This window comes from Bos javanicus, chromosome 25, assembly GCF_032452875.1.
Source record: "Bos javanicus breed banteng chromosome 25, ARS-OSU_banteng_1.0, whole genome shotgun sequence".
Classification (NCBI taxonomy): Eukaryota; Metazoa; Chordata; class Mammalia; order Artiodactyla; family Bovidae; genus Bos; species Bos javanicus.
Window position 1 is genome coordinate 18,206,810 of NC_083892.1, and position 16,402 is coordinate 18,223,211.

Here is a 16,402-nt window from a genome sequence, read left to right on the forward strand (position 1 = left end):
TAATAGAGAAACACAACCTGCTAATCAAAGAGCAAAAGGGAATATCATTTAGCTTTCAAAAATTTTAAATCCGGTAGATTGATCATTCTGACACTTTCGCTGTTCTTTATCCTATTGTGAGAATGATTTTGATCATATCTCCTTACTCAGTGCATGTCCCATGCTTCTCCAGGCTCTGGAATAAGTGATGTTGAGATCTCATACTTTTAGGGAAAATCTACGACTTACCCAAAGTACAGAATCTGCCTCTCTTCCTTCCACATCATCTTCTCCATTTGGCTTGTATATAGAAATCGCAATATTAAGCCAGTACTTTCAGATTGGCTCACTGTAACTACAAGCATATCTCATTTTATTGTTTCACTTCACTGTGCTTCACAGATATTATGGTTTTTAAAATTGAGGGGATTGGGCAACTCTGAATTGTCAGATGATGGTTAGCTGTTTTAGCAATAAAGTATTTTTAAACTGGATCTTCCCTGGTGGCATAGTGGTAAAGAATCCACCTGTCAATGCAGGAGACACAAAAGATGCGGGTTTGATCCCTGAGTTGGGATGATCCCCTGGAGGAGGAAATAGTAATCCACTCTAGTACTCTTGCCTGGAAAATTCCATGAGCAGAAGAGCCTAGTGGGCAACAGTCCATGGGGTTGCAAACAGTTGGACACAACTGAGCACACACATACCCACACACACATTTTTATAAATTATGTACTTTTTAAAGACATATTGATACTGCACACAATAGCTTACAGTGTATTATAAATGTAACTTTTATATGGACTTGGAAACCAAGAAAAAGTTGTGTGACTCACTTTATCACAATATTTACTTTATTGCAGCAGTCTGGAACTGAACTTGCAATATCTTCAAGATGTGCCTGCACAAGGACATCACTGTCTCTTGTTTTGTTCAAGATGAGATAAAAATACACTACCTCATCCTTCATGTCTTTGTCTAGTCAAAGTCCTTAGATGCCCCAGTAACCCTCAGAACCAAGAAGTAATGACTGTCAAGTCCCTGTTACCCAGTACAGCTTGTGCATAACTTTCCTGGACAATCATTAGCCTTAGAGAATACACAGAGTATTTTTGTGTATGTGTTGATGGCATAAGTTGCCCCCAGATTGTGGCAATTATCTGTTCTGTGGATAGAAGAAAGAACTTACCTGAAAAAGGACAGGGTCACATCACTTAAATTCAATATTATTTCAACATCAGGTTCAGGTTGCAAAATATCAGAAGGGATGGTCATTATATCACATGATAAAAAGTTTGGACTTTATCTTGCCAGTAATGAACTCAGTCAGCAATTTATTTCTAAATGATTACCTTGGTAGCTGAATGGTAAGTGTATCAAAGGAGAATTTGAGACATGCTTAGGAAAAAAGTTCCTTCTTCACGGAACTTGGTAACGTAGTGACTAAATAAGGCAGATCAGGTTAAGGGTAAGGGAGCACAGAAGGATGATGTCTAAGCTTTTGATTAAGTAGACTGGGGTAGGTGATTGTAAGGTTTTCTGAGAGGAATGGTTTGAAGGTGGGGACACAGAATTCAGTTGTGGTCATATTAATTTATCCATGCTATCTATGAAATACGGGGGTTACGACATATTTTAGTAATCAGCTGGATATGTAAATTTGAACTAGAGGGAAGTAAGCATTTTTAATGTGTTTAGGAAATTATTGAGAGACAGCGAGACAGAGAGAGAATAAATGGAATGAGAAGAGCTATTAGCTGTGGATGAGTCCTTGGAGAACAATAATATATTAAGAGAAGAAAAGGGAGAGAATCCTATGATCAATATTGAGAAAGAAGACTCAGAAAAGGTAGGATATGATAACAAAAGTTAGAAGAGAGTAATGCAAGAACTGATTAGCATTAGTGTTTAATTTTAACTATCTTTAACTAAATCTTTGGGCTTCCCAGGCGGCTCAGTGGTAAAAAATCAGCCTGCAATGCAGGAGACATGAGTTTGATCTCTGGGTCAGAAAGATGCCCTAGAGAAAATGTCAACGCACTGCAGTATTCTTGCCAGGACAATCCCATGGCCAGAGGAGCCTAGCAACCCCATGGGGACACCGATTCAGACACGATTTCACAACTAAACAGCAACTAAATCTTCAGTCCACCAAAAGAACCAGTCTGCCTACAGAAGAAGAGAGAGAGGGAAGAAGAGAGCAGAGAAAGGGCACTTGCTCAGAAGAGCAAAACTATTTTCTGAATCTAACATCTAGCTTTTTGATGAAGTCATGATTTTTTTCAGTCATTCTTCTCTACCCACTCATGAGTACTCTTCTACTGTCCATGTCCCTCCAGGGCCCAGGTACTCTGAAAGCAAGAGGGTCCTGAGAGAAGAGAAATAGGCAAGTAAGTAAGAGGGTAAGTGGCAGACCCTGAGGCTGTGAACTGGATCTAGAGCCTGGCCCACAATTGATTTGGGAGGTCCAGATAGCCCAGAAAAAGCCCCACAAAAGCAATGAGAGAATGTGATATCTGAAACCTGTAATGCAGAAAGAACCTTACAGAGAACTAGGCTGATAGAATTTCTGCCATATTTTGATGCTGTTAATACTATCTCCCCACATGGTTCCCAGGACTACTGAGTCAGGAGACGCTTACAGAGAAGAGAACTCAAACCAGTTCTTAAATGCCCTAGACCAGAAGTGACTTTTGTCACTTCCACTTGGAGTTCATTGTCCTAAAGTGGAATTCAATCACCTCACCCTAACTACAGAGGAAACTTGAGAAGGACAGATGTGCACATGGAATCTTTTGAGAATTCTACTGTTTCTGCCACTCACCCATTGTTAGGATGAGAAAACTGAGGTACAAAGGGATTAATAAACCCACTCAGTTTCCCAGAGCTGGTAACTGGTAAAAGCTAGATGCAAACTGAGACTGCCTGGCCCCAGAACCTGTCTTTTTGACCACAACACTAGTGTTATAGTTTCACAAGGGAGATGTACTGAGATCCAGAGATTGCCTTGTGCACTGATCCTCCTGTCCCCATTCTATCCTCAAAAGTGACTGCCTCTTCTGCTTGAGTAATAGGGTATTTTTTATTTCATAATATTTAGCTTACTATGGCCAGAGTTATTTCCTCCTCTCCATAAAATAAGAGTTAATCCTGAGCAAGGATTCATCATCAATGCATTGGCCAGGAAGAGCAAGACCCACCTCACAGAAGCCAGGCTTTCCCCTCAGGCCTATCAGGGTGTTCTAGCTGTCTCTGGCAGTCTTTGGCGGTGGCTTTGAGCAGAGGTTTTCCCCCCCCTGGTTCAATGGAGGTTGGGAGGGGAAAAGTGCTGGGAAATTTGGGCCAGGATATTAGACATCCCTTGTTCCCTAATGACACCGCAAAATGGCTCTAGAGGAAAACTAACAGAACAAGACACTACCTGTGACAATCCATGCTTATCTAGTGCAACATCAGTATCAACCCACGGTCTACATCCCTGGACCAGGCACTCTACACACTTTACATTGTGCAAAACTTTTGAAGATTTCGTGGGATAAATCTTACTGACAACCCCTGACTCCTCTACCTTTGAGAGGTTAGAGATAAAGTGCTGCCATGGACCATCTTATAAGTGGCTGTGCCAGGATTTAAGCTCAAGACTTTGGGGTTCCAAAGACCTTACATCTTGCTAGCACACTAAGCTATTTCTGTCAGAGTCCTAAGTTCATAAGAGCAGCCAACATTGATTATGCCAAGCACTGTGCTATGTACATTTCATGAATTATTTCACCTAATACTAATAATGACAACCACAAAGAGAAACCATAGGAGAGAGGGGTCACCGTTAGCACTCCCATTTCATAGATAAGGAAACCGAAGTGTAGGAAAAGGATGTCCAAAAAGGTAAGAGAAAGGGTAAGAGGCAGACCCAACCCTTAAGCCAATCTCTCCGCCTCCAAGCACAGGCTTTCTTAAAATGTATTTATCTTTTATTGGAGGATAATTGCTTTACAATGTTGTTGTGGTTTCTGCCATACATCAATGCAAATCAATCACAATTATATCATATATATATTATATATATATATATATATATATATATATATATAAGGGATATATATTTCCCTTCCATCTTGAGCCTTACTCCTCCTGCCCCTAACCAAGCACAGGTTTAACTACTAGGTAATGCTGCCACCTGGCTCTCACTTAAATAAGAACACTGGGGACATAAGACTGGGAAAGGGGAGCAGGTTATCCACAGAGAACTTGTGAAAGTGCTCCATTTGGCTTTATTTGTTCATTCAAACCACAAGGCAGGCCCACAATAATTGGAAATTACGTTATATAGTTTGTTTTTCTAACTGGCTTTCTCTCCATGAGGGCTGTCACACTTGAGAATCTCCTCCCCCTTTTGAATCATTTCATTCCTGCCAACTTCTCCACCCCAGCTGTAGTCAGGAACCAATTTCTGTTGTCTAAACACAGAGAGAACTGAACTTCTAATCAGAAGAGAACTGAACTTGCAACGTCCCCATCCAAGACATAACCAAGCGTTTCCTAGACAGTACCAGGTAAGGGATCGCTTCTTTGTGTGTATGTATCTGTGTGTGTTTGTCTGCCACGGGGCAGTGAAGTATATATAGAGCCCTGAACGTGAAATCTAAAGCCCCAGTTTCAATTCTAGCAATGCCACTTACAGACCTGGGGCGAGTCTCTTCTCTGACACTTCATTTCCTTTGTTGCAAAGTGAGGATGGTGAAACTGAGAGAAAGGGATCAGAGGGAATACGTGGTATGCCCAGCACCATGACTGGTGTACTGGTGATTGATTTAATGTCAGATATCTGAATGTGGTAGGCAGTGGGAGGAGGGTGCCAACAGGAGTAAAAAAGACCTAGACGTTAAAACATTGAGAAAAAAGCTCCATTATGTGAAAGTTTGTTCAAATCACTTAAGGTGAATGCCTTTTATTAACAACATATTTTCTATATATCTAACTTGGTAGGGATTGGCTTCAGTATTTTCTGGGAGTTAGAAGACACCTCAACACTTATTAAGCCCTTATTCTGTATCAGACACAGCACTGAGAAATTGATTATATTGATTATCTCACTAATCCTTACGAAAGCATAGTGAGTATTTTTACTCACTGTACACAGTATTATTACTATGCCCTCCAAGTCTGGAGACATAAACGATGGCCGAGATCATGCACCTGGTACCAAGTGGAGCCAAACCTGGCTCTGTAATGCTGGGATCCTCTGTAATGCACTAAAAATGTTGCCTCATAAAACAAATAGCTTTTTCAGTCCAAATGCTTGTGAAATCAAAGTTCTGTTGTAAGAACTCATCAAGGCACTCTGAACAAGTCATATGAGGTTAAATTTCATTTTAACTGAATTACCTCTTTAAAGACCTCATTTTAACTGCATTACCTCTTTTAAGATTCTGTCTTATATATAGTCACACGCTGAGGCACTGAGTGTTAGGACTTGAACACATAAATTTTGAGGGGGCACAATTCAGCCCATATTAAAGAGTTAATTTCCCCATTATTTCTCTTTCTGTTGTCTTGGTTTTAGCCACTTATTAAGGGGTTTTATGGATTGTCCTTGAGTATTTTAAGGACAATCCTGTGGTCATGTAAACACCTGTGTATAAAACTAGCAACTGAGTCTGGTGTTCTTGCTCCAGTGGGTTCATGCGTGTGAAGAGAGGTATGTGTTGGAAAAAAATGGAAGGAAGAGCAGGATTTTAGAACTATCTCTGCTACTAAATTTGCCTTGCAACTTCACGGAAATCCATATCTGTCTTGGAATCTGGCCCTATGGCAAAGATTTTAAGCTCAGTTCAGTTCAGTCACTCAGTCGTGTCCGACTCTTTGCGACCCCATGAATCGCAGCATGCCAGGCCTCCCTGTCCATCACCAACTCCTGGAGTTCACCCAAACTCATGTCCATCGAGTCAGTGATGCCATCCAGCCATCTCATCCTCTGTTGTCCCCTTTTCCTCCTGCCCCCAATCTCTCCCAGCATCAGAGTCTTTTCCAATGATCAACTCTTCGCATGAGGTAGCCAAAGTATTGAAGTTTCAGCTTTAGCATCAGTCCTTCCAAAGAACACCCAGGACTGATCTCCTTTAGAATGGACTGGCTGAATCTCCTTGCAGTCCAAGGGACTCTCAAGTGTCTTCTCCAACACCACAGTTCAAAAGCATCAATTCTTTACAGTCCAACTCTCACATACATACATGACCACTGAAAAAACCATAGCCTTGACTAGATGGACCTTTGTTGCAAAGTAATGTCTCTGCTTTTTAATATGCTATCTAGGTTGGTCATAACTGTCCTTCCAAGGAGTAAGTGTCTTTTAATTTCATGGCTGCAATCACCATCTGCAGTGATTTTGGAGCCCCCAAAAATAAAGTCTAGAGTGTCAACAAATACTAGATAGGTAGAATCAGTGGAGAAGCAGATAGCTGTGGCAAAATAAAGAGTGATGGAAACTATGTTGAATTGAAGAAGGTTTCATTTAAATGAAGCAGGCAATTTTCAGGCTTCCCAGGTGGCTCAGTGGGTAGAATCCACCTACAATGCAGGCAACACAGAAGATCCCCTGGAGGAGGGTATGACAATGCACTCCAGTATTATTGCCTGAAGAATCCCACGGACAGTGGAGCCTGGCAGGCTACAGTGCATAGGGTCTCAAAGAGTTGGATATGACTGAAATGACTTAGCATGCACACAGACAATTTTCAGCTCCTGCCAGTTGGTGCCAGGTTGAAAGTTTTCCAGGCCTTCTAAGTTTTCAAGAGAAATCTTCAATTCATGTTTTAAGGGAAATCTCTCTGTGTTTACATATTGGCAATTCAAATTATTTTTCTCCAAAGGGTGAGAGTCAAACATCTGGGTCAGTTGACATCTTTGGGTCTTTCTTCGCTTAAGTGTTCTGTAAAACAAAAGACAGTGTTGTTTAAAAAAGAAGGGGAAAAAAAGAGTGTTATTGAGGCAGTACAAGTGTGGAGTAGAAAAGAATTTCTAGATACAGAGTACTGCACTCAGGAGTGAGTTTATTAAGGACAAAGATAAAGTGGGCACTGTGAGCACAGTGGGCCAACAACTCCTAACAGACTAGGGAGAGTCAACAGTTTCCGTGGGTTAGTAGCCAATTTTTATGCCTCAAAACAAAACCAAAAAATTCCTGCTGGAAGGTTGGTATAGATGATTGGTTAGGGCACTATAAAGTGAACACTGGGGTGGGTATTTTTGCCTAACATAAGTCAAGAAGCCCGCTGGTGATGATCCAGGGGGCTTTGGCAATGTTACAAAGGGGCTCAGTCAGCTTTGGAGATGACCTTGGTTCTGGGCTCCACTTCCGTGGCCTTGGTACGCAGCCTCACACTTGTGGCCTGGGGACAGGACTCAACATTCCCTGCTCTTCTTATCAGTAAGACAAGCCTTCAGCCCTGTAACACTCTGCTCATGTCTAAGTAGCTGCCATCCAACTCTCAGGTTATAAGGACACAGGTCATTGGGAAAGAGATGGAGACCATCTCTGGCTTCTTCCTGCTGGACAGGGGCTTCATGGGGTCCCAGGGAGATAAGAGTCCATGGAATGACAAAGCAGCTTGTTCCAGGGTAGTCCATGTGCCAACCAGCTGATATCCTTGTAGCATCATCTGGAGATTTATTTGTATTCTAGAAGAAACAAACTTTATAAGAAAATTAGAGACACATGTCCCAAAGATTAATAGAAATAGAAAGGCTGCCAAGGGGCCTAAAAGAGGGGATAGTCAGGAACACCAGGACAAGACGTCGGCCTGGGATGTTAGTGTTTCTCTAGGATGAGGAGATGCAAGAATTGGGGTTCATGAACGTATTTTCTTGAAAATGTCTATCTGAAAGCCTGTCCCGCCAGTTTTTCCCAGAGTATAGAATGCCTTATTTTTAATTTCTGCCCTGAACTCCTTTCAGAGGGTGGTGAAGCTCAGCAGCTCCAGTGGCTCCTGATTTAATCTTTGTAGAGGCAGATGGCAAGTGCCAGTTTCCAGTCAGCAGGGCCCTACATGGCTGTAAATTTGATCCTTGGTTTGGGGGCCTTTTAAGATTATTTCATCCCACAGTGATAGGAATGCTCATTCCCAGGTCTAGTGAAGATTTTTCTAATAGGTCACTTAATATGCTATTGTTGGACTTGACCATGAAAATAGTAAAAGATCTGGCCAATACCTGCCTTACTAGTAGTCTCTTATAGTCCAGGAAAACGTTCCCTCTTGTTGATTTTTCCCATATCTAGAGCTACATTATTATAATCATTGATCTCATATGAAACTATGTATCATTTTGTTAGAGACTCAGTCACACATTTGAAATGTAAGAGATGACAATTTTGTGTAAGAGACAGCAATTTTCTGAAACAGGCAGTATAGCAAACAATATAGGTAGCAGTAATAGTAAGTTTACAAGTAAAAATTTAAGAACTTTTATCAGATGCAGTCCAGTATATCCCAGGTTGTCTGATTTAGTGTGTTAAATGACTATGGCCTGGTGTTAATCTCCTGGTTGTAGATCATGGAGCATCTGATCTTTACCCGAAGATTGATTATAAATTTAGGCTTCAGAAGCAAACTTAAAACATCTTTCTATTAATTCAATTAAATCTTGTAGCAGAATAACATCTTGTAGCAAGGGACTAACTGGGAAGTGAGTCTTAGTAAATATAGACCTTAATTAACAAAACTAGTACTGAAACATTTACTGAAACATAATTTTTTGAAGTTACCCCCATTTTTATTAAACACAGCCAAGACTAATTAATTTTTAAAATAAATTTGGTCCATTGACTATAGATGCCATAGGCCTGTCATTTTGCTACAGTGGATTGTTTTCTCTTTTGGAGGTCCCCAAAATACTTTGAGATTTCTGTACATTCAAGAGACAGTCTTTTTATTTATCTAGTTTTAATTTATAGCCTACCTAGTAAGGCTGTTCAGAACCCAAGTGTCTCCAATTTCTGGAGGGACAAGGCAGAGAGAAAAGAAAAATGTTTTAATTTTACCCACAAGTATAAATTACCAAATTATTTTGAACCATAAGTAGCTTGAGGAGAAGAGCGTCTTTATATCTGAAAACAAAGATTAGAAGCCAAGTAATATGTCAGACAAAAAGTCATGAAACTTATAATTATATTTATTTATTTAAACCTATGTAATTAATTTCTGTTCTTCTGTCCTTTCCTGATGATTGAGGATGATAGTGACAGCGATAGTTTTAAGACGTCTGTGAAGCTTTTATTCAGACTTGCATGATTTGTTCAGTGAAGTGGATGCCTTGATCACTGGAGATTGTAAAACATATACCTTAGTGGAAGACACATTTTAAACATTTTTTTTTTCTCCATTGTGAGAACATCAACTTTGCAGCCAGGAAAGGCTTTACCCCATTAAATGAAAAAAATAAGGTTTATCAAGAGCCAGGAAAATTCAAGCAGCCATTTTGGACTCCCCATGACTCTGACTATTTGACTTACAGCCATTGTTAATCCATTTTAAATTCCCTGATTTAGGAGCAGATGAGAGGTTAATTTTTGTAGAAGCAGAATGAGCTTTGTCTATGTGTGCCATAAACTTCAGAGATCATTGTGAAGTAATATTTATTTTATCACAGTAACAATGTTTTAAAAAATAATAAAGGCAAAGACCTTCACACAGTCCATTATCAAAAGCAGCATTCCAAGAAAAGTTTGTCTTTTACCAAGGACAGAAAGCCAAATTCCAGTTTGGTACCAGCTTATATTCACTGTGAAACAAAATTTATTCATTTAGCTAAAGTAATAATAAAAGATTTAAAAGGCAATTTAATGTCTTAAGAAACTTGTACCATGTACAAAACTCTCTTCTTGGGGTCCATGTCCCAAAAATATTTTTTTCACTTTCATTTCCATCATTTTATTTGCCCATTCAGAGAACCTGTAAGTCAAAATGTATAAGTTTGCCACCTATAAATCAAACTTATTTCCTTTTCCCTTAATAAAATGTAATTCCATTCCTTAAACTTTTTTTTTATTAAAAACACACATCCTACTTTCCTTCAGCAACCATAAACTGTCCTTTATAACAGCATTCTATAGATTGGAAAACATAAATCACCCAAAGCTCTTATCTTATTTGCATTTTCTTAAAAGTTTCTTTACAGTGTGTTCTTAAGATGTTGTTGTTGTTCAGTTGCTCAGTCATGTCTGACTCTTTGCAACCCCATTGACTGCAGCACACCAGGCCTCCCTGTCCTTCACCATCTCCTGGAGTTTGCCCAAGTTCATGTTCTTTGAATCAGTGATGTTGTTCTTAAGATATGCCTATGTTAATTAGGTTAACAAATATTAATACCAGTTAATAGTGAACTTTTTCCTGGTTCATGTGAACCATTTCTCTTTTATTTAGAGCTGTTTGATTTGTAAGTGCTTACTTTTCTTCAGTCCAATTGAATTAGAGCTCATTTACAAATTAACCTTAGCAATATTACCCAAAGACAGAGACACACACTGAGACATACATATATATCCAAACAGACACAGATCTCACAGTTTTCTGCTTAAGATTTAAAATGTCTCTTTGCCTCTTTTTTCCTTGGCTTGAAGTTCTACTAGTTAACAAGGCTGATGTCTCAGGCAGAGCAGGCTTTGTATCTCAAGGACATGGTAGGAGTTAACTTCAGAATTTTTCCTAGGCATATTTTTGCTTCTCTCAGGATTGGCGCTCCAAAAAGAAACATGTTTCAACAAGCCAGTTTTGTCTAATTGCATGTGCAAAAAGAACAGATCTTGATATTTCAAAAAGATTTCATTTTAACCCGTTTTATCCAGAATCTAAAGAATATCATGGCCATCTTGTGTCAAAAATGTCATCCTCCTTTTTGTAGTAATAATTTCAGAGCTAAAATATAGATCAAATAGTGCTCAAATTGGTTCTGATGACAGAAGCAAACTGACTGATAAAATATCATCCTAGTAGGGATTGTTCCTTTGGGGAGATGGGGTCTTTGTTTGGTCAGAAGAATATGAAGGAGTAAAGGAATTTGAAGGAATGGGGGAAATTTCTTCCCTCCCCCTGCCACCCCCTGCAAGAGACAGGAGGAGTTAGAAGGGGATTCTTTACAATTTTTGGAGTTTTTTTTCCTTTTCAGGTTTATGATTATGGGAGAAAGTCATGGGGTAGGACATCTGATGGAGGGAGAGACATAGGAGGACAGGGGATAAGGTGACAACAGAAAGGTATATGTAGCATGAGTCCCTTAGATCCAAACTCTGACTGAGTGCCATGCTGCTGCTGCTGCTGCTAAGTCGCTTCAGTCGTGTCCGACTCTGTGCAACCCCATAGACGGCAGCCCACCAGGCTCCCCCGTCCCTGGGATTCTCCAGGCAAGAACACTGGAGTGGGTTGCCATTTCCTTCTCCAATGCAGGAAAGTGAAAAGTGAAAGTGAAGTCGCTCAGTCGTGTCTGACTCTTCGCGACCCCATGGACTGCAGCCTACCAGGCTCCTCCGTCCATGGGATTTTCCAGGCAAGAGGACTGGGACTGAGTGCCATAGGGAACAATAAAAGAGATCATGTAATTTACTGTGCCATTAACAGGCCATTTTTCTTGGTTCCCCAATATGTAGGTTGGCATTAGGTAATTGGGTGGGGCACTATAGGGTGAGCACTAGGGTACACATTTTTGGCTAATATGGGTCAGGAAGCCTAATGGTGATGATCACGGGGGCTTTTGGAAACATTACAAACGGGCTCAGTTTGCTTCTGAGGTGACCTTAATTCTGGGCTCTGCCTCTGTGGTACCTGTTGCTTCTTGCACCTGTGGCCTGGGGACAGGACTCAACAAGTATTGTTGACTGACAGACACCAAAAAGGAAGGGGACATACTTTAGTTCACATTGCCCAAGGATCCACACTGACAAACTCTTCAAGATGAAGCTTTCATATATCTATCCTCTTGTTGACTTAAAAAATTGTCACAACCTAAAAGCTGAGTGTTATGTTTCATTTGGTGGAAAATTTTAGCACTTCAGCCCAGAAGACAGCATCTCAAGTGACCCTGAGGGAACTGCTCCTGGAATCAAAGTCTTAAATTTTCCCACCAAATAAAACATAACTGTTGACTTTTAGGTTGTGAATATTTTTTTATGTTGACAGTTATGGTGACTGCAAAGAAGGGACCCTGACCAAATTCTTCTTCTCCACCTGAACCCTGTGAGTATCCAGAGCCTTGGTAGCAGCAGAGGCCCGTTGTGCCCAACCACTTTCTTGAGGAGTCCAGACAAATTTGAATGAGTGTCTCCTGGTTCTAGGATCTCCTGTTTATTGGTTGATGATCCTAAGTTTTATTCGGTGGGAGAAGAGGTTATCCTTGAAACTTGGTTTTAAGAAGAGGTACCTGGGTTGCTCAGTCTAGATATTGAGTGGGTTATCCTCAGTCAAAAGACTGGGAAGATTTTACTCAGTTTAGGTGCTTAGTGGGTTATCTTCGGTGTAGAATGCACTGGGGAGATTTTGTTTGAGAAGGTTATCCTCAGTGTAAAAGGTACTGGGAAGACTCAATTTGGATACTGAGTGGTTGGCTATCCTCAGTTAGAGACTGAGAGGAAGACTTAGCTTAAACATTGAGTAAGGTGGGACGGAGTTATTAGGGGGAAGATGGACCTGTCATTTTTCCTTTTATTGGCTACCTTAATAAAGTTTTTTGAAATAAAACTGAAATCTTATGAGTGCTTCTGAGCTCCGAAGAAGGACTCTCTCCTCCTGGCTGGCAATGTCTTTCTCAGGGGACTGAGAAACCTGCAGAAGTGGTAGAGGAGAGACCTCATACAGCCCACCTTATCCCTATAGGGAAATCTAGTCATGTAATTAACAAACTGCCCAACCAAGGATGCACATAAGAATTGGCCATTCTGTGACCTGAGCACCTGTGCAAGTCTTACAGTCCAATGGGAGACCGGAGACATGTAAGATGGGGCTGAAACAACTCTGGGGCAAAATCAGAGAAGTGGCACTCCCAAGAAGCATATGCTGGCCCAGCACACAGTCATCATCGCAATTTTATCTCAACAAACTGACTTCAATATGGAAAATAAAAGTTTCAAAATAAAAGAAAAGGAACAACAGATTGCCAGCCTCCAGCTAACATCCCAGCTGGGTAAATGTACATACGAAAATTATAAGTATTTACTTAAGTGGAAATTGAAGGGAAATCTCACCCTAAAAATTGAAGAGGCTCTTTCATTGCTTACACAGTTAAGTTACATTAAGGTTAAAAGCTAGCTTAGTAAATATATCTTTTCAGACTTTAAACAAAGGCCTTCAGGAGGAAACTTGGGTTTTGAGATGTAAATGTTCTACCTGTTCTTCCTAGGACATTCTGTGTTGGTGTGTTTTGTTTGTTCATGTTTTTAAAAACTTGGTCTGTTAGGTAGTTAGAATAGGAAAAAGGAGTCCAAGATGGTGGTGGCTAAAAGACAAAGAAAGGAAAAAATCCACAAAAATGGAACAAAAGAAAATCTGAGGACCAGAGTGAGAACCTCAGGTGAAACCAACAGCCCTCCTGGCTAGCCCAACTTACACAGGGCACGTTCAGGGGGAGGAGAAAAAACATATAAAAAGAGGAGCCAAAATTGAGCCTCTCTTCTTTTGGGTCTGCCTACCCTCATGCCTCAAGGATGTATTTTCCTTTGCTTGCCAAATAAAACTGAGCTTTAACTGAGCTGTGACACTGGTCCACAGTTTCAAACCTTTGCTGTGGTGAGATGGAACTGAAGAAATTACACTCCCCTGACATGGCCTTTGCTATTTTTCTGGTTTCTCTGGTGGCTCAGACAGTAAAGAATCTGCCTGAAATGCAGGAGACCAGGTTCAGTCCCTGGGTGAGAAAGATCCCCTGGAGAAGGAAATGGCTACCCTCTCCAGTATTCTTGCCTGGGGAATTCCATGGACAGAGAAGCCTGGTGGGCTACAGTCCATGGAATTGCAAAGAATTGGACATGACTGATCGAGTAACACAATACAGTACTGTTTTTGAGAGTAAATTCTCCAAATTTGGGCTTCCCTGATACCTCACTTGGTAAAGAATCCACCTGCAGTGCAGAAGACTCCATTCAATTCCTTGGTTGGGAAGATCCCCTGGAAAAGGGATAGGCTATCCACTCCAGTATTCTTGGGCTTCCCTTGTGGCTCAGCTGGTAAAGAATCTGCCTGCAGTGCAGGAGACCTGGGTTCAATCCCTAGGTTGGGAAGATCCCCTGGAGAAGTGAAAAGCTACCCATTCCAGTATTCTGGCCTCTAGAATTCCATGGACTGTATAATCCATGGGGTTTCAAAGAGTCAACTGAACAACTTTCACTTTCTCCAAATTTAGGTTACATCCTCCCCACTCTCTTATGGGGAAGGCTCTTGCATATCTATGGTTTGAATCACTATTAATTTACCAGCTGAGCCACAATGGAGCCCCAAATAGGGGAACTAGACAACAAGTGAAATTGAAAGTCACTGAGTCATGTCTGACTCTTTGTGACCCCATGGACCCATGGAATTCTCCAGGCCAGAATACTGGAGTGGGTAGCCTTTCCCTTCTCCAGGGGATTGTCCCAATCCAGGGATCAAACCCAGGTCTCCTGCATTACAGGCAGATTCACAGGCAGATTTGGGCTTTCCTACTATCTCAGTTTATAAGGAATCTGCCTGCAATGCAGGAGAGTTTGGTTAGATTCCTGGGTCAGGAAGATCCCCTGGAGAATTAATTGTCAACCCACCCCAGTTTCTGGCCTGGAGAATCACATGGACAGAAAAGCCTGCTAGGCTACAGCCCGTGGGGTCACAAGAGTTGGACATGACTGAGAGACTAAACCACCACCATTGATTTATATTTTATTGATACAATGAAACTTTAAAATAAATGTAAATAAGATAAGAGCTTTGAGGTAAACTCTTTTCTATTTTAGAAAAATCTATTTAAAATAATCTTTCCAGATATTTGGTAACTTAAAATTCTAAAGTTGGGCTAATTTAAGTTAAATGATAAAAGTTTATTGAATAACTAGATAATTTCATTAATGAGATACTGAGATATAAATTACTAAAGAAAAAAACTAAAAGTATTTAGGAATATTAATGAAAATGCTTGATGTCACTCCAAGATGTTTTCTATAAGAAAACAAGTGCTTTTAGAAATTATCACTGCTGTTTATGCTCAACAATCTATAGAATGCCAATGTAAAAAACAGTTCATAATTACTTACTTATCTTTTACTAAAAATTAAGGTTTTAAGAGTTGAAATTTCTAATTTAAATATGCAGTTAAAGCTATTAGAAATAATACAGTAACATTTTAGTATACAGTAGGACATAAAATGTGTGTTTTCAGTAAAGAAGGTATGAGGAATAAAATTGCATTTTATTGAGAAAAAAGAAAGAATGAGCTTGTTGATTTTATTTGTATAAGAAATGAGACTAGATACAGAAAGTGATGAGAAACTGTGAAAAGCAAACCTGAGGAGGAAAAAGTTTTATGCATAGTCAAGGTTCACTAAATTTAGATTGACGTTAACTAAATGGATTTGGCTAAGTAAGCTAATAAGAAACTGGAATTTGATTTCTCTTTTACTTTGGTTAAGTAAATAAGCATTGTTTCAGTGACCTATGATCCTGTTGTGTTTTAAATCTTTGTTCACATTTCTAACAAACATCTCAAATATCAAAATCTAACTAAAGCTCTTTAGCTTCCTGCTGACTCTGGGATGCTTTGAAGAAAAATCTCTGGGACATCTCAGAGAAGAATGTTAAACTAAGTTTATTTGGCATTCAGAAGATTTGGCAAGTGATTGAAGGTTAACTTTACCTTGCTTCCTTTAATTAACAATAGTCTTCTGATGTTCAGTCTATCTATCCTTTGTTGCAAAACTTTAACCTGGTCCCTCCTCTCACTTCCTTGGAGCAATTCTCTCAGAGTCATTGAGATGCTGTCTCCTGGGATTGAAGTCCTAAAAATTCCCACTGAATAAAACATAACTATCAACTTTTAGTTTGTGACTATTTTTTAAGTCAATACTCTTCTCTGTAGGCAGTAGCAGGGTTCTGAAGGCAGCACCAAAATTAATTGGGGCTAGGTTATTACACGGAGAAGGCACTGGCAACCCACTCCAGTACTCTTGCCTGGAAACTCCCATGGACGGTGGAGCCTGGTGGGCTACAGTCCATGGGGTCGCTAAGAGTCGGACACGACTGAGCGACTTCACTTTCACCTTTCACTTTCATGCATTGGAGAAGGAAATGGCAACCCACTCAAGTCTAAACAGATTGAAAATGGAGTCATGTTTTATTGATTTCTTTCATGAGTCTATCATCAAACAGTATTATCTTGTTGCTGTAACTGAGGGGGAGAGGGCTTAATTATTTGCAGG

At 40.2% G+C, this 16,402-nt stretch overlaps 1 protein-coding gene across 4 annotated transcripts in view; it reads left to right on the forward strand.

Moving 5' to 3' along the window:
• The first annotated feature begins 4,223 nt into the window (after positions 1 to 4,223).
• The window catches only part of ACSM1 (acyl-CoA synthetase medium chain family member 1), a 64,573-nt gene continuing 52,394 nt past the window's right edge, over positions 4,224 to 16,402 (forward strand). For 2 of the 4 annotated variants that reach the window (XM_061401319.1, XM_061401320.1), the window contains exon 1: positions 4,397 to 4,532. The gene's annotated coding sequence lies outside the window, so the exon portion shown is untranslated. Of the gene's footprint in view, positions 4,533 to 12,146; positions 12,204 to 16,402 lie in introns of all 4 variants that reach the window. The other 2 variants (XM_061401321.1, XM_061401318.1) reach the window with 2 other exon arrangements.